Genomic DNA, 22,524 nt, shown 5'->3' with positions numbered 1-22,524 from the left:
TGCTGGGAAATGCTGTCTTCTGGACCAAACAAGACTGTTCCATTCATGAACTCACAGCAGCTTTAGTTGCCTGTACAAGCCCTGTACAAGGTCCAATCAATCAAAATTCCAGCATGGTGCAGGTGGGGAGGGGATGGTCTCAAAGCCCCACTTCTAACTGAGGAACTAAGGGCAATGGATAGCTGCTGGGAGAGGGAGAATCATTCTTCTTTGGAGGTGTGAATCCTGAGAGACTGCCCACATACCAGTAGATGGCCTCGCACCCGTGTACAAATGGGCAGCCCTAATTGGACTTAGTGGGTCCAATTTATTTAAAAATTAGATGACATATGAAGAGAAATTAATACAGCAACACTTTTGAGGCGGGGTCAAGAAAGGATTTCTCTGTGTAGCCCTGGCTGTCCTGGAACTTGCTCTGTAGACTGGGCTGGCCTCAAACTCAGAGATCCACCTGCCTGTACCTCCTGAGTACTGGGATTAAGGGTATGCAACCACCTGCCTGCTACAAAAACACATAATTTTTGTTTGAGACAGGCTCTCATTATGTAGCCCTGGCTGCCCTGGAACTCACTACATAGACAGGCTGGTCTTGAACTCACGGAGCTCCTCCTGCCTCTGTCTCCCAAGTACTGGAAGTTTTTCAACATGAAAATAAGTGTTAGAGATAGGGAAAAACTGGAACCGTTCCATGCTATCGGTGAGGAATTAAATGGTGCCGCCACCATGAGAAACAGAACGATGGTCTGAGTACGTGGTCGGGTGATGGAATGCTTGCCTGAAAGGCATGACATCCTGGCTTTGATCCCCAGCACAACATACACCCCAAGAGTGGTGCTGTGTGATTGTAAGCCTAGCACTCCAGAGATGGGAGCAGGAAGATTAGAAGTTCAAGGTCATCCTTGGCTGTAGAGCAAGTCTGAGGCCAGCCTTGGCTACATGAGACCCTATCTAAAATTAATAATAATAGATGAACTTCACATTAGGAGTTGTCTGTCACTGTTGAAAACAACAAATTCTGAATGTGCATCATAGAGTTAGCCTGGCAGTGAGGCCTGGTGGTCCATGTCTATAATCTTAGCACTTGGGAGGCTGGGGCAGGAGGATTATGGGTTTGAGGCTTACTTGAACTTCATAGTGAGACCCTGTCCCAAGGCAACAGCAACAAAGAGAACAAACTGATTGACTTTTTCAGCCCTTGCTACAATACAAACTCCATGAGAGCAGAGCCGGGTCAGTCTTGAAGCTCCCACCCTGTAGGGTCAGTCACTGAAAACATGGGGAACAAGACAGATGAGGGCCCAGCCCCCTGAATCCCACAGTCTGGGCCAAGGGGGGAAAACACTGAATAAACAAGTAAACGAGAATATTGTGCATAACACCTGCACAAGATGAAGCCTGCCTGTCAACATTCCAGCCTCAGTGGGAGCGTGATTTAGAGGCCCCACCCCCGGATGAGGAGCTATTACCTGTCAATGGCTGTAAGGGTAGGAGTTTCTTTTTCTACAGATCTGAGTCTGTCTAACGGTGAGGGAGGCACGTGCCACCCCAGTGATGCACTCAAAGACCCCATCTGGAGTGGCTTTTCTCGCAGGCCTGGCTGCCCTGTTTCCCACTCCCTAAAGTTCTACAGACTGGCAACTACCAAGGGCTCTCTCTCATCCCTCATCTCACTGTCCCCAGAAGCAAGCCAAGATGGAAAGCCTCATCTCTGCCCCACCTGTCTGGGGATGGGTTCAGGGAGGGAAGAGAGCAACCCACCTTAGCTCTATACCTGCTGTTTCTGGGGCTCCCCATCAGGCCCTGCTTTGTGGTGACTGGTCCCAAGGAGAGGCAAACAGAAATGCCCTGGGTAGCAGCCTGGCGGTCCATGAAGATGCCCCCAGCATCCGAGGCAACAGCATCTTTGAGTCTGATGAGGCTGGCTTCCCCTAGCTGCCCTGTCCCACCCAGCCACAGCCCTGAACTGGGGTCCAGCTGGACAGAAGCAGACCCTGGAGAGACTGAGGGAGATGGGTCACAGAGGAGGCAGTTCTGCCCCTGCCCTGGCCTCAGGGGACTGAGGGACCACACATGGGGCAACTTAAAGAAGGAGGGGCCACAGGTCCCTGCACCCACATCACAGCTCCCTATCCTAAAGATGAGAGGAGTCTTTCCCCGACAGTTATGTTGAAGGACCCAGCACTAGCTGAAGATACAGAGCTCGTTGGAAAAAAAAAAACCCACAGCAGGTGGACTGGGACTGTGGTTCCCAATGTCAGCTTCGGGGCTTGTCTAGCACACACAAGGTCCTGGGTTCCCTCCTCAATGCGCCACAAAAACTGTGAATGCTGCTGACCACTGTCTGTAATCCCAGTACTGGGGAGCGTCAGGCAGGAAGATCCAGAGTAAAAACATCCTCTGAACCCAGCAAGGTGGCTCTGTGGGTGAAGACACTTGCCACCCTACAGCACAAACCTGATGACCGGAGCTCAATCCCTAGGACCCACATAAAAGTGGAGAGAACTGACCTCCACATGGTGCCCATAAACACACACACACACACACACACACACACACACGCACGCATGCATGCACGCACACACACGCGCGCACACACACACACACACACACACACACGCACGCACGCACGCACGCACGCGCACACGCACATGCACATGCACGGTACAAATAAATCACCTTTTTTAAAAATTTCAAGTGGGGGGCTGGAGAGATGGCTCAGAGGTTAAGAGCACTGACTGCTCTTCCAGAGCTCCTGAGTTCAATTCCCAGCAACCACATGGTGGCTCACAACCATCTGTAATGAGATCTAGTGCCCTCTTCTGGCATGCAGTCATACATGCTGTATACATAATAAATAAATAAACCTTTTAAAAAAAAAAAAAAATTTCAAGTGCTGGGCGATGGTGGCGCACACCTTTAATTACAGCATTCAGGAGACAGAGGCAGGCAGATCTCTGAGTTTGAGGGCAGCCTGGTCTACAGAGCAAGTTCCAGGACAGCCAGGGCTATACAGAGAAACCCTATCTCAAACAAACAAAGACAAAACAAAATTTCAAGAGGGCTGGGGTGTGGACCAGTGGCAGAGCACTTGTCTAGCACATGCAAGGCCCTGGGTTCAGTTTCCAGCTCTACAAAACTTAAGGTCAAATAAGCCGGGATGTACCTCAGTGGATAGGGAGTTTGTCTCACACACGCAAAGCCCTGAGTTTAATTCCCAGCACTACATAAACCAGGAGTGGCTGTGACTCACTCCTGCAATTCCAATACCCGCGAGGTAGAAGCAGGAAGATCGGAAGTTCAAGGTCATCCCCAGCTTCAAAGTAAGTTAAAGGCTAACCTGAGATACATGAGACCCTGCTTCAAAATAAAATACTCTAAAAATAAAAAAGACAGAACAGCACGTTCAGCCATGCAGACCTTTCTTAACAAGAGGATCTGTGTGACCCGTATCCATGAAGCTTCCCAGCTTCATTATCACCCCAAGTCAGGATTCTGACTGACCCAAATCAGGTCACAAGCCCTCTCCTCATTGCCAGTGTCTTGAATCCAAATGTACTGGCTGGCGGGCTCATGAGCCCATCCGGGTCCAGGGAAGAGGTGGGGCATCCCATCGTGACAGCCAGGGCACAAAAGCATATCAACAAGGGAGTGGGGACATAACTGGATGAAGAGGTAGACCGTGGAGGGCAGGCCATGTCGCTGAGTAGCCTTTCCAGAGACAGGGTGACATCTGAATTGCTACCTGGGGCCTCTGAGTGCTGTGATCTGGCCTTCCCCTGTAAAGGTGCTGAGGGAGCTGAGGCCACATCACAGAAGCCCTGAACATCCTCCAATATGCCTTATCCCAGTCTGGCCCTGCCACCTGCCTGGAACCTTCTCTGGCCCTGCCTTGCTCTCGGGTGGAAACGCACAGCTACCGGCCCAGTCTCCTGCCTTCTGCCTCTCGAGGCTACACATCCAGCTGGCGCCATAACCCTGCACTCCCTCACCCTCTTATGTTGAGACCACCCTTCCCTAGAAGCTTCATCCCACCTTACTCCTGACCTAGCAAAGCTTTCCTTCACCTAGGGTGGGTCAGACATCTGCTCTGGGCTGCCAGGGGCCTGGTGACTCACCCTCCTCCCTCACTACAGACAAGTCCTGTAAGGGCGGGGCCTGGTTCTGTCATAAGCCTAACCTAACCCACAGTATGCTGTCAATGATGGCTGCTGAGTGTGTGTGTGGGTTCACAGGCAGTGAGCACTCCCGACTCTGAAGTCTGGAAAATAGGGCCTAAGAGAAGCCAGGCCATGCCCGGTCCCAGGCCAAAGCATCACTTCCCATTCCTGACTTCACTGCCATAGAGTCCCAAAAGAAGGGAAGAACTCATATCCTCATATTTTCTTGCCCCCTCCCTCCCAACACACACACACACACACACACACACACACACACACACACACACACACACACACACTGACATGCAAACCCCAGCCAAGGCAACCATCCCAACATCCTTTTAGCCAGTCCAGTCCAGTCCGGTCCAGATGGCCTCTTTTCTTGGCTAGTCCCAGAGAGAACTTGCGCCCAGCGGGAGCCTGCTCCATCCCTTCCTTCCTTCCTCCCCTGTCCCCTTGGCCTCCCTACTTCCTTCCTTCTTGCTCTTGCAGGAAAGGTTTCAGCAAGGCCCCCAGATCCGGCTGCCCTCACTAGAATGTGTATCTTTCTCTGTCAGCCAGCTCCCATGCCCTGCTGGGGTGAGGAGATCTGATCCAGGTTGCAGGCACCACGAGAACACAGAGCAGCAGAAAGCAGGGGTCCTCTGGCCCCTCCCTCTGCCCCCAGCCCTAGTAGTCGGACTAGAGGGCCCCTAGAGCTCACCCTGAAGGCCCGGTGGGGACTTGCCACCCTGCCTGGCAACAGGCCCTTGCTGAGAGCCTCTTCAGAACAAACCCTGTGTCAGGTTCCCTACCAAGTCTGCCTGGTAGAGTCATGCCTCTCTCACACATGCAGAGAGAACATGGATTTACTAAATACAAGTGAGGAACGCTCCCAAAAGTCGGAAGGGTTTTGGGGGGAGCAATACCACCTCTTGGATCTTAACTACCACTACTGCTGTTATCATCCCCAAGCTTCTCCCCATGCTCCTCCTCCTGCTCTCCTTCTTCCCTCCCCTCCTCCCCCTTCTCCTCCTGCTTCTGCTCCTCATCCTCATCCTCTGATTTAACCTTTACAATGACCCTGGGGAGTGGGGGGAGTTTTGTCGTTATTTAATTCACTTTATTGAATTAATTTTATCATTGAGATAAGGTCTCTTATGGCCCAGGATGGCCTTGAATTCATTGCACAGTCCAGGAGGTTCTTGAGCTTCTAAACATGCTGCCAAGTTTCTGTGGTGCTGAGGACAGAACCCAAGGCCCCATGCATGCCAGGCAAGCACTCTACCAACTGAGCTACTAACTCAGCAGGCAGAGACTGGTGGACGGAGCTCCGTGAGTTCAAGGTCAGCCTGGTCTACAAAGTGAATTCCTGGTCAACCAGGGCTACACAGTGAGACCCTGTCTCACACAAACAAACAAAAAGAAAAAAGGAAAAATCGCACTTGGTGCTCCTTCAGAAAGAGGACCAGAGTTCAGTTAGTTCCAGAACCCACATCAGGTGCTCAAAACCAACTAATTACATTTGCAGGGGATTGGATGCCCTCTTCTGGCCTCTGCAGCACCTGCACACACATGGCATACACAAACCCCTGTAGATGTAACCAACCTTCTTATTAAATAAGAAACACAGAACCAATGCAAAGAAGAAAGCCAAGAGCTAAGAGCTAAAACCTTACCCTTCCTCCTGCGGTGGTCCTACCTCTCCGAACCAGAGCTACTTTCTGTGTTAAAGTCCTTATATAGAATTTCTGTTCTACCTTCTCATTGGTTGTAAACCCAACCACATGACCACCTCGTCAGGGCCTGTCTGTATAGACCTCCAGGTTTTCCATGATTGGTATTGAGATTAAAGGCCTGTGTATCCAATAATGGCTGTATCCCTGAACACACAGAGACTTACCCAGCTCTGCCTACCAAGTGCTGGGATTACAAGCATACGCCACCACTGCCCTGCTTTCCTATGGCTTGCTAATAGCTTTGACAAATAACATTTTAGTACATATAAAATATCACCATAAACCCCCACATAAACACACACATACACACACACCTTAAAAAAAAAGTGAAGGATAGGGCTGGAGAGATGGCTCAACAGTTAAGAGCACTGGCTGCTCTTCCAGAGGTCCTGAGTTCAGTTCCCAGCAACCGCATGGTGGCTCATAACCATCTGTAGTGAGATCTGGTGCCCTCTTCTGGTGTGCAGCATATATGCAGGCAGAACACAATATACATAAAAAGTAAATAAATCTTTTTTTAAAAAATGTGGGGCTGGAGAGATGGCTCAGCGGTTAAGAGCACTGACTGCTCTTCCAGAGGACCCAGGTTCAATTCCCAGCACCCACATGGCAGCTCACAACTAGCTGTAACTCTAGTTCCAGGGGACCCCAGACATACATGAAGGCAAAACACCAATGCACATAAAACAAGAAAATAAATTATTTTTTTAAAAAATGAGGACCAGGAAGTGGTGGCGCACGCCTTTGATCCCAGCACTTGGGAGGCAGAGGCAGGTGGATCTCTGTGAGTTCGAGGCCAGCCTGGGCTACAGAATGAGTTCCAGGACAGCCAGACCACCAGGGCTACACAAAGAAACCCTGTCTCGAAAAAAAGAAAGAGAGAGGGGGGGGGAGGGAGGGAGGGAAAGAGGGAGGGAGGAAGGAAGGGAGGGAGGGAGGGAGGGAGGGAGGGAGGGAGGGAGGGAGGGAGGGAGGAAGGAAGGAAGGAAGGAAGGAAGGAAGGAAGGAAGGAAGGAAGGAAGGAAGGAAGGAAGGAAGGAAAGGAAGGAGATTGCTCAAGCTCAAACCAGGCCGGTGTCCTTCATCACTGCCTCCCCATCTCTCTTGCCGATCCTGGAACACTTCACAAGCTTGGATGTCTGTCACCCAACCATGCGAAACAGATGGGGGAGACATTTCAAGGAACCCAATCACTATCGATGATGCCAGGCCAGAAATGGGCACAAGATCACCGTTCAATCTCAGTGAATCACCCAAACACAACAGTCTGCAGAAACCTAACCTGGTCCCTCCTGCTGGAGCTCTGTCCACATGCACAGAGAGGAGTCCGTTTCTCTCATCCATAGATGGGAGGAAATCCCATTTTGTGAGAGGAAGCGAGGATGACCTTAACCCTTCACAGACTGCAGAAGGGGGGTGATAGATACCAGAAGCGCCTCTTCCCTAGCAACCTGGGGAGCAGCTCTGCGCCGCGGCCACCAGAGGGCGCGCGTTCCCTCTCAGAGCCCAAACCACGACGGCGTCTTCTGTGAGCCCGCAAAGGAAGCCGCGTGGAGGGTGCACCAACTTCGGGAAGAATCTCCCTGGGATGCAGCCCCACCCTGGGCATGGATTCAGTCTTGGTACAACGACACTTGGCCCCTTGGCCTTCCACACTGGCCGCGCCTCACCCTGTGGCCTCCGGGAGACTGTTTCGTGCGCCCCCTCCTGGTCATTGTGAGCACTATACAGCTTGGCTGTACTGAGGCTTCCAGGGAGGAAGTGAGGACAGAGGATGATCAAAAGAGAATTTACCTGTTGTGGGCCAGGAAGTGCCTAATGGGACTACACTGAACAGAGAGAGGTTGTAGTGGTCGTCGCCAAGTACTCTGGCGTGAGTACAGGAAGGGAATGGGAACTACACTGAATGTTCAGGTTATTGGACAGCTTCGTGAGAGAACGCTGGGGGACCACCAGATAGGTACTGGGAACAGTGCATGATCCCTGGAGACTGTTAAAAGGCACTAATCCTAAAAAGGAAGGAGGGCACCGTGTAGTTACACGGTGGTGCTGTAGATCCCTGAGTGGCTATTTGAAAGCCAACAGCTGACCCTAGGGGCATACTGAGTAACACCTTGTGGTGTTATGAGGATACCGCATAGGAGCTGGGGGTCCAAACCCACAGTAGGAAGCAGTAAGTGGGTTTAAGGATATGGCTAAGAGGGTAAAGAGGGTCATAGAATGTACTGGGGACATGAGCAGTATCTATGAGCGGTGGACACCGTGTTTCACACCGGTGCAATCCCTGAACTTGCACTCGTACCCTGGTTCTGGATGGTACTTCCGCACCGTGCTTCAGGGCCCTCTCCACAGCCCCTCCAGCCCGTGTCACTGTGCCATTTTCACAGTCAGGATTTAGATCAGATCTATCCCTCAAGAGGCTCTGGCCCTGACCAGAACCTGTCCATGATTTCCTAGCTTGTTGGGGTTGGGGGGGGGGGGGGGGACGCGGCATATGAACAGAGAACAGAGTCTCCTTTTTTCTGCTTCCCCCAGACATAGAGGGAAGTAAAGGCAGGTCAGCCTTTCATTCCCAGAAAAATAAGGAGCCCCCTCCTCAGCCCCTCCTACCAGGCTTTGGCCTCCTGGCCCAGCTTGCTGGCTGCTGGGCCGGGCGGGGCTGCCAGGCTCGGCCTCCTGCCCACTGCGGGGCGCCGGGGGAGGGCGGCGCGAGGCTCGAGATGCCGCGTTGCCATGGAGACGCTGCCGCATCCTGACTGCTCCTGGCAACGGGGTCCCGCAGCCAGGCAGGCGCTCGGCGGGGACCCCAGGGAGCGGGCGCGCCAGGCTGCCCACGGCGCCGCCAGACCCCCGGGACACGAATCCGGCTCCCGCCTCCCCCCCCCCACAAACACCCCTCACTACCGCTCCCAGGGGCACACACATGTACATGCGCGCCCCAGCTGCAACAGCCCGGGCGGAACTGCAGCCCAAGCCCTCCCTGCAGCCCCCACTCATTAATTCAGCAAACATTTGCCGACCGTCTCGGTGCCAGGCGCGAGCTGGCCACTGCGGCTGCAGCGACGAGTCACACCGGGACGCCGCGCCGCCCCCGCCCCCTTCCCAGCCCGCAGGGGAGGCAGACTCAGAAACACTGCGATCAATACTGTGACCCCAACAGCAGCCACCGTCGACTGTGTGCTCAACCCATCTCAGGCAAGGGTCGAGCAGGGATTTTTGGATTTTTTGGTGTGTGTGTGTGTGTGTGTGTGTGTGTGTGTGTGTGTGTGTGTGTGTGTGTTTCTTGTGACCGTTGAGAAACACAGTGAGAATCCCCGCCCCTCCCTCCTTTTTTTTTTTTTAACAGATGAGGAAACTAAGGCCCAGGAGGGCATGTTTATGCTCCCCGGGCCACACAGTAAGAAACAGAGCAGGTCTTCTAATTTGAACCTTAACCACTTCCGGGCACTATCACCGCTGTGTCTCCAGAGCATAACCAAAAAGAACCCGACGCAGCCAGTGAGACATCAGGGACACAGATCTAGCCTTGGGTCTTAGAGAAAATGCAAACCTACCAGGCGGAGCAAGAGACAAGCAGTCTGGGCTGAAAGAACAGCTCTTGCAAAGCAGTGGAGAATTTCAGCTAACAGGCTGCAGGTTAGGGAGGGCAAGGACAGAGAATGTGGTTAGAGAACCAAGTCTAGCAGCGTGGTGGTGGCAAAGGCAAGCGGAGTTCGAGGCCAGCCTGGTCTACAGAGCGAGATCCAGGACAGCCAGGGCTACACAGAGAAACCCTGTCGGGGGTGGGGGGGGGTGGCGCAAGCCTGAAGAGCTGGGGGGGGGGGGGCATGTAGCGAGGTGGCAGATCTCCGTGCTGCGGGGGCCTGGAGTGGGCCAGTGGGGTTGGCCCCTGTTAACCCAGGCCAGGGAAACTAGACTCCATTCCGAGTGGCGCTGGGAGAGTGTGAGCACGGGAGGGCATGCGCTGGCTGTTGCTCTGGCAACCACCTGGAAGGGGGCAAAGCAGGAAGAGGAGTAAGAGACCAGAGAGCGCGCTGTGGCCTGGCCTCCCCAGCCAATTTCAATGAGAAAGAAAGGAAGTAATAATACGTCCTTCTTACTCCCCCAAGCAAACACCCTTCTATCTGACTCAGGAACGTAGGGAGTCGCCCCAGAGCTTCAAGTATAAGGTTCAGGGAATGCCAGGTCTCACAGAAGGTGTGGACAACACACAGAAACATCTTTTAGAAGGACATGAGGAAATGCCCGGGCTAGACCGCTTATAAGGACTGCCAAAGAGAATAGATCTAGAGAATCAGAGACAGGGAAAGTGTTTCTCATCCCCACAACCACAGAATCTCTTGCAGCCTTCTCCTGCCACGACAGGTCCTATCTGGCCTCTGCCCAGCAGCCCCTGCGCAGGGCACCCCTCTGAAGAGACATGGCACCCAGACCCCAGCCTCCCTCCTCCCAAGGTTAGCCTAATTTTCTCCCTTCCATGGATTCAGGTCATTGCTCCCTGTCCTCTCTCCCAGGCGCCTCGGAATGTGACTAATTCCCTCCCTTCCTTTACGGGTCCTGTTACCTGGGAGGTATTTATAGCCGCCGCCTGTCTCCCCCTCTCCTGCGACTCAGCTGCTCTCCCCCAGGCCATCCCTCCCCACCCAGCCATCTTTGCCTCCCACCCTGCAATCCCCCAGACAGGACAGAGTAAGACTGGCTGGGAGGGGCCAGGACCTTTCAGAATGGGGGGAGGCAATCTAACATGCCCCTCCCTTCTTGAGCACCCCAGAAACCCTGGGGCCGGAAAAGGGTGACTATTGCTGGCCTCTGTGTGACCTCAGCATACAGTCTGATACTTGTACTAATAACAGGCAACGACCATCAAGGGTTTACCACCACCTATTATTACTACCCTTGGTTTGTAGCGTGGAAACTGAGCCTGGAAAAGGTCAATGACCTTGCTCAGATCCTTAGAGCCGGGCCTCTCCTGTGGGCCCACCCCCCAAGAACCCTGCCTGGTGTGTGGGAAAACCGTCCTTTTGAAAGCAGGCTAGGTGGGGGTGAGGGCTGAGGCACAGCCACGGTGCCTGACCAAAACCCAAGTCACACATTCCCTTGGCCACCTGCCACTTCATCTGCCCTCAGAGTGTCAGGAAACAGCATCAGAAAGAGGCCATTGGGTTCCCAGACACTGCCTGTCACACCATGGCCCAGCTCCAGGCAAGAGTCACTGAGGAGCAGAGATGGCGACACAGACCTGTAATCAAGGACGGCGAGGGGGCTCTGTGTCCGTGGGTAGTGGGAAACTCCAGCAGGAAAGAAAATTAGACCCCATGGGGGACTTACAGGCAGTTTGCTGTTCTTCCTTGAAACACTGCCCCCAAGACTCCGTCCTACGCCAGGAAGCCTGAGCCTGAGAGGTAGACAGACCAGCTCAACTAGGCCCAGGGAGTGACCAGACATTTAACAACATTGGTAGAATGATCACTAGGAGGCAGAAACAGAGCAGAGGGTTAAGTACAAAAGCCAACCTGGTAATTAACAAGGGCCTTCACCTGAGACTCGATTTCCCCATCTGTAAATGGGCGGGCATCACATCTCACTCCAAGAGGGTGTGAGAACTCAGGGTTGAGAGGCAGGCAAAGACTAGCACCTGACATGTGAGGGGCTGCGTGACTGTGGACTTTGGGGGTGTGTCACTGTGTCGGGTTGATGTCAGGCTAGAGACCAAGCCCGAGGCTTTGTGCATGTTAGACAAGCCCTCTACCAACTGAGCAACACCCCAACCTCTTATTTGTTATTTAAAAATAAATAAAAACCGGGGGGGGGGGCTGTTCAGGACAGAGTTTCTCTGTGTGACCTTGGCTCTACCAGAAATTGCTGGCCTCAAACTCAGAGATATGCCTGCCTCTGTCTCCTGAGTGCTGGGATTTAAGGTGTGCACCACCACCACCTGGCTTTCTCTTTTGTCTTTTTTTTAGATTTTAAATTTATTTTTATTTGATGTGTATGTGTGTTTGCCTCTGCACCACATGCATGCAGTACCCAAGAGGGCCAGAAGAGGGCGATCTATCCTCCTAGAGTTACAAATGGTTGTAAGTCACCCGGGTGGGTACTAGGAATTGAACCTGGGTTCTCTGGAAGAGTGGCCAGTGCTCTTAACCACTGGGCCATCTCTCCAGCCCCTGTTTTGTTTTCTGAGACAGGTTTCACTATGCAGCCTCAAGGAGAGCCTCCTTCCTTAGCTGGGATTACAGGTGTGCCTCACCACACACACAGCTGGTTTTGCTGTTCTGTCTTCTCTCTCAGAGCTGAGCCCAGGCCCCTGTTGTGGGGAATGAGCACCCACTGCCTCCATCATTATTTCTACATTTGTACTGTGTTCTCTACGGCTGTAGCACCATATCACACACCCAGCCAAGCTCTGGGCTCCTGTCTGAGGGAACCAGCCTTGCACAGCGCCCCTACCAGGGGGCCACATTGGAGCCAGCAGACCCTATGGTACCCTCTCAAGCTACCTCTACCTCTCACCATGAGGTGTCAGGAGGCAGCCTGCAACAAAACCCCCAAGTTATTCTGATGCCTGCTCCTGGGAGTCAGGTCCTGTGGCGGCTGAACCAGCCTTTGCCAGGGCCACGGCACAGAGCAGTTAACGGTTACACCAGCCTGACTGAACACAGGCCGCCACAGCACACCAGCAGACGCACTGGGGACACAGAGGCTGGCCTCTGACGTCATGAAAGGGTGAAAGCAGGCCAAGGTGATCCGGCCAGGCCTCCCCTCCCCCGGGAAAAAGGAAATCCAGTCCTTTACAGGTAAAGGATACAAAATTGGAGAGGTCCCATGGGTTGGCAGAGGTCTCCCAACACTCAGGGGGCCAGGTACAGGCCATGCCTGCTTAGAGGCCCATAGTTTCTGGTTCTCATACCGGTTGCATAGCCAGAACCAGGCTTGGGTAGTGGGCATGGAAGCAGTCAGCATCCCTGTCCACGCTGGCTGGCTGAGAGGAAAGCCAGCATGGCAGGACCCTAAGGGCGGAGCAGACAGGAGATGCGGGCAATGGTGCCCGGAGTAGGACTGGATGTCAGAATCCTTAATCTTCAGCCTGGCTCCCCAGAGTTTTGCTGTGTGACCTGGGACAAAGCTTAGCCTCTTTTTGTGCCTCAGTTTACCCGGACTTCCTTATGGAAACTCTGATCTTCACTATCTCCCTATCAGATCTGAGTAGGGCCTCCTTGGACATACCAACAGAAGAGACAAGCTGAAAGGCCCAAGAGGGGTCTGTGCCCACACTGGCATCCCTCCTCACCCATGGGCACACAGGGTCCTCGTTGAAGAAACACGGTGTATACAAATAATTAAACGGAAGAATTGGAGTGATTAGGGCAGATGATTATTGTCAAATTATGATTTATCTTGTAGTGGAATTAGTATTCCCCCAAAGGGCCCGGCGTGGCGCTGCGCCCGCCACGGCCCGTGATTAATCGCCGTCTCCAGAAGGTCACCTCCAGCCACTGCAGATTAACTCAGTGGGGAAACTTCTTTCCGTAATTCAAGCTGTTGTTCCCACAACCTGTCATCCGCCTTGGAAAAGGACGATTTCGTCAGGGAGCCCGGGGCGGGGGCCCGGCCGGCTCCCCAGCCCCTCCCGGCTGCAGACATGATATATGGTGCGTCCCGACACGGGTGACCGCGAGGGGGGGCGGCGTCAGCCGTGGGGTAGGCAGCGGGAGGCAGGAGTGGGGGAAAGGTGGGGGGAAGCTCCGGCAAGCACAAGTAGGCTGTGAGGGGAGAGCGCGCGGGCGGTGGCAATTAGGAAGAAAATTGGATTTTTCAGCGTCCAGAGGCAGCTGCGATCTGCGGTGTGCAATGCAGTCAGCCCTCCCCCCCCCCTTTTCCAACACACAGGCACCCAGCTCTAGCAGGCAGAGACTCCCTAGGAGGGATGGAGAATTGGGGGCATCGGACCTCCTTCATAAAGATTGGCGACATAGAGCCAGTCCTGAGCAGGGCAGAGAATTGCCTCTCCTCCCTTCGTTCTGCAGACTGTGCCACCTGGAGCATGAAATGCGAGCAGAGCAGGCGCAGGCCGGACTGAGGCGGCCCTGCGTGGGCAGGCGAAACCTGGCAAGCTTGAGGCTGGGCACTGCAGAGCCCCCCAGCGGTCAGAAGGGAGCTTTGGAAGGAGAACATCTCACCTGGGCACCAAAATCAAAAATGCAACCCAACCAGGGATGCTGACAAAGCCTAGGTCCGGGTCACCTGGGTCTCCTGGGACATCTCTGCTAGGCAGCCTAACTCAGCACGGCCATTGCCCTCTCCCTTCTGCACAAAGAATGTGGCTTCAACCCCCCCCCCTCTCCCCAACTCCAGTCTCTGCCCACCCTTGGTTCCCTGAGTAGAGGGAGAGACAGAAACCCTAACCCTTCCCCTGCAGGTGAGGCTGAAGCCGGGTGATTTCCTGCTCCAAAGCTGCACTGACTCCCTGGCACCCTCAGAATTACCTCCAAGCTCCTTCAGGGCATTGTGCTTCGGGGGTCCAGCTGCCCTGCCCCCTGCTCTTCCTCCCCACTTCTAGAAACACTAGTCTTCTTCAGGCCTCTAAGCTTCTAACAAGCACCCTGAAACGTGCTTCCTAAGCCAGCCAGGGAAGTTCTATTCACCCTTCCCTTTGCGGCTCATTGAATTCCACAGGACAGAAGGCCATCTGGGCTCACAGATCACCCTTACAGCAACCATACTCTCTCCAGGCCTCCCCTACCACACCCGGCACTCACTCCTGGTGAGCTTCCTACATCTACCTGCTCCAGGGACTGTGTCGGGGGCAGCAGGAGCTGGAGTGTTGTCTCCATTCCAGGTCCTCTACCACAATGCCCTTGCCAGAGCTCTGAACTGGAGGCAGGGCAGAGGACAGAGGTGGGCTCTGGCTGGCAGCCCCATCCTCAAAGCCTAGGGGCTCTTTAGATAAGAACAGAAAGCATGTATTATGTATACTGTGGTTTGCTCAGAACATCCTTGGGTCTGAGATATTTAGAGTTGTGAAGACCCAGCATTATTTGAGAGAGAGAGAAAAAAATCTATTTTCAAGGGTAGGAGCGGGGAACAAACCTCTTCAAAAAATCACTGGGGCTCAATGCTGGCGTTTTCTTGGAGGAAAAAGGAGCTTTCTCCATCCTTTCTGGGAACTACCTCTGATACCTCTGATAACACTGTCCTCGGAGTCCGGCTGACAGTGACAAACACTTCCATCTAGACCCTTGAGATTGCATTTAACATTCAAGACACCCTTTGCCTCGTCCACGCACGTTTCCAGGGCCCGCTGAAACCCTTCTCTCCCCATTTTACAGAATGGGCCGCACACTGGGCTGGTAACAATGTCTATAACCATTAGAGGTGGCTGGGAGCCAGGGGAGGTGATTTCAGGCTTGCTCCCCACTACACCTAATCTTGAAGGAACAGGATCCCCACACAAGCCGGCTCCAAAACCTTCACACCTCCCCCCTATCCGTCCCCAAATGGGGACCAGAGGGTGTGAGAGGTAAATGGCCTTGGTTCCAGCCCCATCCAGGCCCCGAACCCCGTGGCAGGCCAACCTGGTTTCTTTGTTTTCACATCTGCTGTGGAGCTGTGGAAGAAACCTCAATAAATGATACCCACACTCTACGGGAGCCACACCCCCTCTGCATTGTTTGCTTATTTGAGACAGGGTCTCATGTAGCTCAGGCTAGCCTCCCACACCTGAGTATCAGCCATTGGTGTGATACGATTATATGCATACGCATGGGCCGCCATTTCCACTGTGGGGCTGGGTTTCTTCGGTTTTGGCTTGTTTTTTGTTTTTTGTCTTTTTGTTTTTCAGATTTTTGTTGGTGGTGGTGGTGGGTTTTTTTTGGGGGGGGGGTTATTTTGGTTTTTTTTCCGGAGCTGAGGACCGAACCCAGGACCTTGTGCTTGCTAGGCAAGCGCTCTACCACTGAGCTAAATCCCCAACGCTTTGTTTTGTTTCTGTTTTTTTGTTTTCCCCCCCTTGACAGGGTTTCTCAGTGTAACAGCCCTGGTTGTCCTAGAACTCTGTTTATAGACCAGGCTGACATCGAACTCAGTGATCCACCTGCCTGTTTCCCAAATGGTAAATGTTGGGATTAAAGGTGTGCACAACCACCACCCGGTTTTATTTTTGGTTTGGTTTGGTTTCTTTGAGACAGGATTTCTCTGTGTAGCCTGGCTGTCCTGGAACTCACTCTGTAGACCCTTGAACTCAGAGATCCTCCTGCCTCTACCTCCTGAGTGTTGGGATTAAAGGCATGCACCACCACTGTCGCCCTTGGGGGGCTGGGTTTTTTTTTATCATGTTCATGAATGTGGCTAACCTCTAAGGTTCCCGGATCTCATAGCTTCACTCTCTTCCAGAGGAAACTGAGTCGAGGCATAGCTTCCACCAGGCAAGGGACCACCAGATGAACTATCCTCAAGACCAACCGAGAATCTAAGCCTTTTGACCAAGCTGACACCTTGGCTTAGCATGCCATTCCTGGGCTAACCTCCACGTCGGGAATCAAACTCTTGCAAGGCAACGCCCTCCAGGTCATTCCCTCTAGCCCTCAAGACCACGCCGTCCAGCCACCCCACGCGGCTGTCTGAGCCCCTCCCGGGGCTGGAGCGGGACACACCGGCTGGTGCCCGGAGCTGGGAAGCCCTGCCCGCCCCCGTCCGCCCCCCTCCCCGCCGCACTCCCTCCAGCGCCCGCCGCGGCCCGGCTTTGATCCCGCGGCCTCCGAGCCGCAAACCTGATTGGCATCGAATTACGGCGCGCGGCGGAGGGAGATAATGGCGGGAGGCGCGGCAGACATGAAAGAGGGGGGTCGCAGCGGCAGTCCGGGCCGTTGTTAATGACCCAATAAAAAGCAAGAGGGGGGAGAGAGAGCCCGCCCTCCATCCCCGCCCCCAGGACCGCGGCCGGTGCACACAAAGCGGTCGCCGACTCGGAAATTACCGCGGCTCAGCGTAGCGCAGCATGACCCGAGCGGGGGGTGGGTGGGTGGGAGGGGGTGCTCACCTGGCGGCGCGGGAGCCTGCGGCGGACCCCGCCCCGCGCGCATGAAGTCCGTGCCTTGCAACTGGTTTTTGCCTTATGGGTTTTTTTGCATTGATTATGAATCCTACACACACACACACACACACACACACCATTTCTTCTCTGTCCTTTTTAAAAAGCTCATGCATCTCAAGGTTGGCTTCGAACTCACTCTACAGCTGAGGGTGGCTTCGAACTCGGTCCTCTAGCCTCCACTTCCTAAATTCTGGGATCACACGCATTCACCACCATGCCTGCTTTGTTTTATTTTGTTTTGTTTGAATAGGAAATTAAGCCAGGTGGTAATGGCACATGCCTTTAATCCCAGCACTCAGGGAAGCTGAGGTAGGCAAATCTCGTGAGTTCAAGGCCAGCTTGGTCTACAGAGCAAGTTCCAGATAGCTAGGGCTACACAGAGAAATACTGCCTAAAAAAAAAAAATAATAATAATAATAATAATTAAACTAAAACATTCTTTCCTCATTACTGAGGAGTTTTGGGTTGGTTTGGTTTTTTTTGTTTGTTTATTTTGTTTTGTTTTTACCCCCTTAAATGTTTTGCCCAACGCATTGCAGGTCCTCAGTCATACACCATGTCTTTAGTCACACCATACAGTATGTTACAGAGATACGTATGTCACATACACAGTCACAGATACAGAGGCCACATGTCACACATCTAAAGGCACTTCCAAAGTGGACACAACCCCAGCCAAGCATAGATGCTTATTTGGAGACACTCCCAGAAGCAGGGCAGAGACACACATGTCACACAGGCCATGCAGAGAGGGACACATTGAAATCTACAGATGAACACAAACATGGGCCCGTATGTAGGGACAAATACAGACGCACACTGTATCCACATACCAACACCCTGGCCTAAGGGTCACCTAAGACTCTCACTACACCCTCGAGGTCACCCATTTCACAACTCCACACGTGTTCAAGGGTGGCTCACTGCACTGCAGAGATGAAATGGTGTCCCCGGGCCGCAGAGCCCAGAAGAGTCTCACTGTCCCTGCATTTGGCAACGAAAAGGGCTGCATTTAATCCGTGAGGCTGGGCAGATGGCTGAACTGGTCAGAATATCGGTTTTAATCATCTGTAAAATGGGGTTCCATTCCTCCTCCATGCGGATTGTCTGAGACTCACAGGCAGGTGGGAAACATTGATGTCATCACACAGAAACACACACACACACACACACACACACACACACACACACACACACACACACATACACACATAGCATGTGCATACTCATGGTTATACACACATTGCTCTTGGCTCCCAACCTCTTTACTGACAGAGAGGTCCCTCATAAATGTACTCTGTGTCCCTCATTCTGTGTTCTAACTCCTGTTCTGAGAAGAGAGGCAGGCCTGGCTTCAAAATGCAGATCCCTGAGCAGGCAGGATGGGGGATCAGACTCGTGTTTGAGGGCAGCTTGATCTACATAGTGAGTTCCAGGCCAGCCAAGGCTACATAGTAAGATGCTGTCTCAATCAATAAATAAGGAAATATTTGTTTTATTTATTTGCATCTGTGTGTATGAGAATTTCTGAGAATACATATGGGTGTGGGTACCCAAAGAGGCCAGAAGAGGGCGTTGGATCCCCTAGAGCTGGAATAACAGGCTGAAGCATGTGCACTGGGAACTGAACTCTGGTCCTCTGCAAAAGCAAGAAGCGCTCTTAACAGCTAAGTCATCCCTCCAGCCCCTCAGCTCCACTTTTACTGTTCATTTTATTTTATGTGGATGAATGTTTTGCCTTACATGTGTGCCTGTGTCCCTCTTGTGTGCTGTGCCCTCAGAGGCCAGAAGAGAGTGTCAGATCCCCTGGGACTCGAGTTACAGATGGTTTGAGCGGCCCTGTGGGTGCTGAGAATGGAACCCAGGTCCTCTAAAAGAGCAGCCGATGCTCTTAACTGCTGAACCATCTCTCCAGCCCTTATTTTAATTTTGAGACAGTTTCACAGAGCTCAGGTTGCCCTAAAATTTGACATGCAATCAAACATGACCTTGAACTTCTGGTCCTGAAGCCCACACTTGGAAGCCCCCCCCCCTTTTCTTTTGCCAATGTCTCATTGTGTAGCACATCAAGTCGGCATCTAACTCAAGACCTTCCTACCTCAGGCTCTAGAGTGCTCAGATTACAAGCACGTACACTGTACCTAACCCTCAGCACCATCGGACCAGGTGTTTGCCCTGGGGCAAGGATGTGGCCTCTCTGGGCATCAGTTACCTCCACTGGCAAGTGGGTTAACAGCATCTGCATCCAACACAAGAGGCTTCAGCTGGGAGGATGGCATGTCTCTCCGTTGAGCTATGGAGCCATGGCTAATAATGTCTGCCCATGTTGGAATCAGAGGTGAAAGAAATATCAGGTGGCATACACACACACACACACACACAGGAGGGAGAGGGAGAGAAAGAGAGAGAGAACACATCAGTCTCCCTGCAATTCTTCAGGTGGAAAAGGAGGCTTTATGAGCCAAAACTTAGGACCTAATTAATTCAGTTAATCACAGGCCCAGTCACACTAGCCATGGGGACAGCTGAGAGAGGAGGTCACAATCTGCTCTCAGTTCCCCAAAAGGATGAAAGGCAGGAAATGAGGTTCTTAGTGGCTTTCCCCTCCAAACTCGGGCTTCCCAATCCCCTGCTAACCAAAGCCCACACTCCATTCCCAGCTCCCTGGTGAAGCCCCTTCTCGTGTCTAAATCCAATTTCTCTGCAGCAGCTGAGGCAGCACAGGGGTTCTGCAGTCAGAATCCTGTTTATTCCTAGCCAGGCAGGTTAGAAAGACTGTGATTGGTCTGCAAATGGCCGGGCTCTGGGACACTAGGTTTGATGGTGGTAGTGGGGTGGCGGGATTGAGCCATAACTTCTGGAGGAAGTCGAGAATGAAGAAAGGGTCTGGTGGAAAAAAAGGAAAAGGCTCCAAGGGACTTGTATGTGTGACCCTGTTAGTGGGGAGTGGCATGGCCCAAGACTCTCACCAGGGCTACGGAGGGAGGGGGCAGCCCACGCTGCCGAGTTATAAATCACCCTGGACTCAATTAGAGCCTGTGAAAGGTTGTGCACACCCAGCAGAAAGCGATGCTTGGCGGGCAGCCAGCTCCCTGAGGGGGGGCGGGGGCAGTGCTAGTGTGTGCCTGTGTGTGTGCACGACTGTGTGTGTGCCTACTGTGCAAAGATGCTTGTGTGTCCTCATCTGTGTGAGCATGTATACGGACTGACTTGCATCTGTCTGTTCAACACATGTGTGGGGTGGTATATATGCCTATGGATTCCCGCATGTGCCATATGCTTACATGTCCTGTGTGATTATCGTGGGATAGGTCTTTATTGTACTGATTTGTACCTACCTGCGTTGTGTGTGTGTGTGTGTGTAACTATAGGCTAGTCACCTGTCTTTCTGCCTGTGTGCACATGAATATGAGCATGTAGGTGGTCATTTCTTCCACTTCACCTCTATACATGACTCCTGCCGGTGGTCCCTCAAATGTATTTGTGTTTGAGACTTAAATGCATGGGCCTGCATCTGTACCAGGTAGTAAGTTGATTTGGGGTGTTTGTTTGTTTGTTTGTTTGAGACAGGGTCTTTCTAGATAGCTCTGGCTATCCTGGAACTCATTATGCAGAGCAGGCTGGCCCGGAATTCTTGGAGATCCACCTGCTTCTGCCTCCAGAGTCATGGGATTAAAGGTGTGGGCCACCACCCCTGGCTAGTGAGTTAAACTGAATGTATGGGATGGAGAGAAGAGCTGTTCTTGGGAGAGGGGAGCTCTGAATTTAGGGGGAGCAGAAATGGAAAGAGAGCTAGGTGAGATTCAGAGCAGACAAAGAGAAAGAGAGAGCGGTAAAAGCTAACAGGAAAAGACTATGACAGAGAGGAACTTCTCCTTCCGAGGGGAGTTGGGGCAGTTTATAGAGCCTCTCAGAATGATTACCTCCATCCTCTGGGTAGGGAGGCTGGACACCACCCTTGCCTTGGCGGGGCATGGCCAGGAAGCATCCTTGGAGTTCATCCCTCCATCCCTAATCATGATGGGGATGAGCCACATCCAGATTATGCCCTTGAACACTCTCAGGACCACTAGGAAGTATGTACCATTCCCATTCATTCCCCTTTTGCAGATTTGGAGACTGAGATTCGCTGACTTGTTCTCAACTATTAATTAGTAGGGACAGAGTCTGAACCTGGGTCTATCGAATTCCAAAAATCTTGTTACATTCATTCCTGCTCTCTCAGGTTCCTGGAGGACACTCTTGGCGTATGATACATGAGTGGACATGCTCCCCAGGTTGCTGTGCTCACCCAGCACATAGTAGGTGTCAATGAAATATTTGTTTGTCGGAAGAATTTCCTAGCAGTGGGACTGGGGGCCTGTGAGCTACTCCATGGATAATGGCAGCCTCTGCTCCCCTCCAAGGAAGGAGGTGCCGTCCTGGGCCCCAGGGAAGCTTGAGGATGAGGTTTTTCTAAATCCAAGCTGGACCCTACCTGGACTTCACCCAACTCAGAGATAAGACACATGAAGGTTTCTCTGGACCTACACTATGTCCCCCATTGTCCCACCTCTACCCAAGCCTTAGACAAAAGATGCTCAAGCCTTCCTGTTTGTCAAGTAATGCTTGGAGTTCTGAGCAGGATTCCCCCATGGACAACGTCTAGATCGACACTATTAATTAGGAGCCAGTTAGGGGTCCCTGACTCAGTTTCCCCCTTGCAATGGCATTTCTTTGAGAAGTGTGTAGAGGGGTATGAACTACTTAACCCTAGGCCTCCATGCACAGCCTCAAAAACCCAACTTTGAACTAGAGGGATGGTTTGGCCATTAAGAGCACTTATTGTTCTTGCAAGAGATCTGAGTTTGGTTCCCAGTACCCACAGCATCAGGTGATGAGTATCAGGTAACTCACAGCACATGTAACTCCAGCTCCAGGAGACCAAATCCATTTTCAGGCCTTGGCAGGCACATGCACACACACCTGCATACTCATACTTTCATTTACGTAAATAAAAATAGACCTGGAGAGCTGGTTCAGTGGTCACAAGTACTTGCTGCTCTTGGAGAGGACCTGAGTTCAGTTCCCAGGGTCCATATGGCAGCTTACAACTGGCTTTAACTCCAGTTTGAAGGGATTAGACACTATCTGTCCATCCAGGGCACTAGGCACTCCAATGGTACACATACTCTCGTGCAGGCAAAATATTCATTCACATAAATATGAGTAAAATCTTTTTTGTTGGTTTGTTTGTTTGTTTTTGAGAGATTTCTCTGTGTAGCCCTGGCTGACCCAGAACTGACTCAGTAGACCAGGCTGACCTCAGACTCAGAGATCTGCTTTTCTCTACCTCCCAAGTGCTGGGATTAAAGGCATTCACTACCGTGCCTGGCTCAATAAAATCTTAAAAATAAGCCGGGCGGTGGTGGCGCACGCCTTTAATCCCAGCACTTGGGAGGCAGAGGCAGGTGGATCTCTGTGAGTTTGAGGCCAGCCTGGGCTACAGAGTGAGTTCCAGGAAAGGCGCAAAGCTACACAGCAAAACCCTGTCTCGAAAAAAAAAAAATCTTAAAAA

The 22,524-nt window shown here is 52.5% G+C and overlaps 1 protein-coding gene across 1 annotated transcript in view; it reads right to left on the bottom strand.

The window, feature by feature from the left end:
* Positions 1–7,304, bottom strand: part of Psd2 (pleckstrin and Sec7 domain containing 2) — a 79,129-nt gene extending 71,825 nt beyond the window's left edge. The window contains exon 1 of the mRNA XM_052741905.1: positions 7,158–7,304. The gene's annotated coding sequence lies outside the window, so the exon portion shown is untranslated. The remainder of the gene's footprint in view (positions 1–7,157) is intronic.
* Between the last annotated feature and the right edge of the window lie 15,220 nt (positions 7,305–22,524).

Source organism: Peromyscus californicus, unplaced genomic scaffold (genome assembly GCF_007827085.1).
Source record: "Peromyscus californicus insignis strain IS unplaced genomic scaffold, ASM782708v3 Scaffold_17__1_contigs__length_78620276, whole genome shotgun sequence".
Classification (NCBI taxonomy): domain Eukaryota; kingdom Metazoa; phylum Chordata; class Mammalia; order Rodentia; family Cricetidae; genus Peromyscus; species Peromyscus californicus.
Note: the sequence above shows the minus strand (reverse complement) of the source record. Positions and strands in the feature narration are given on the sequence as shown.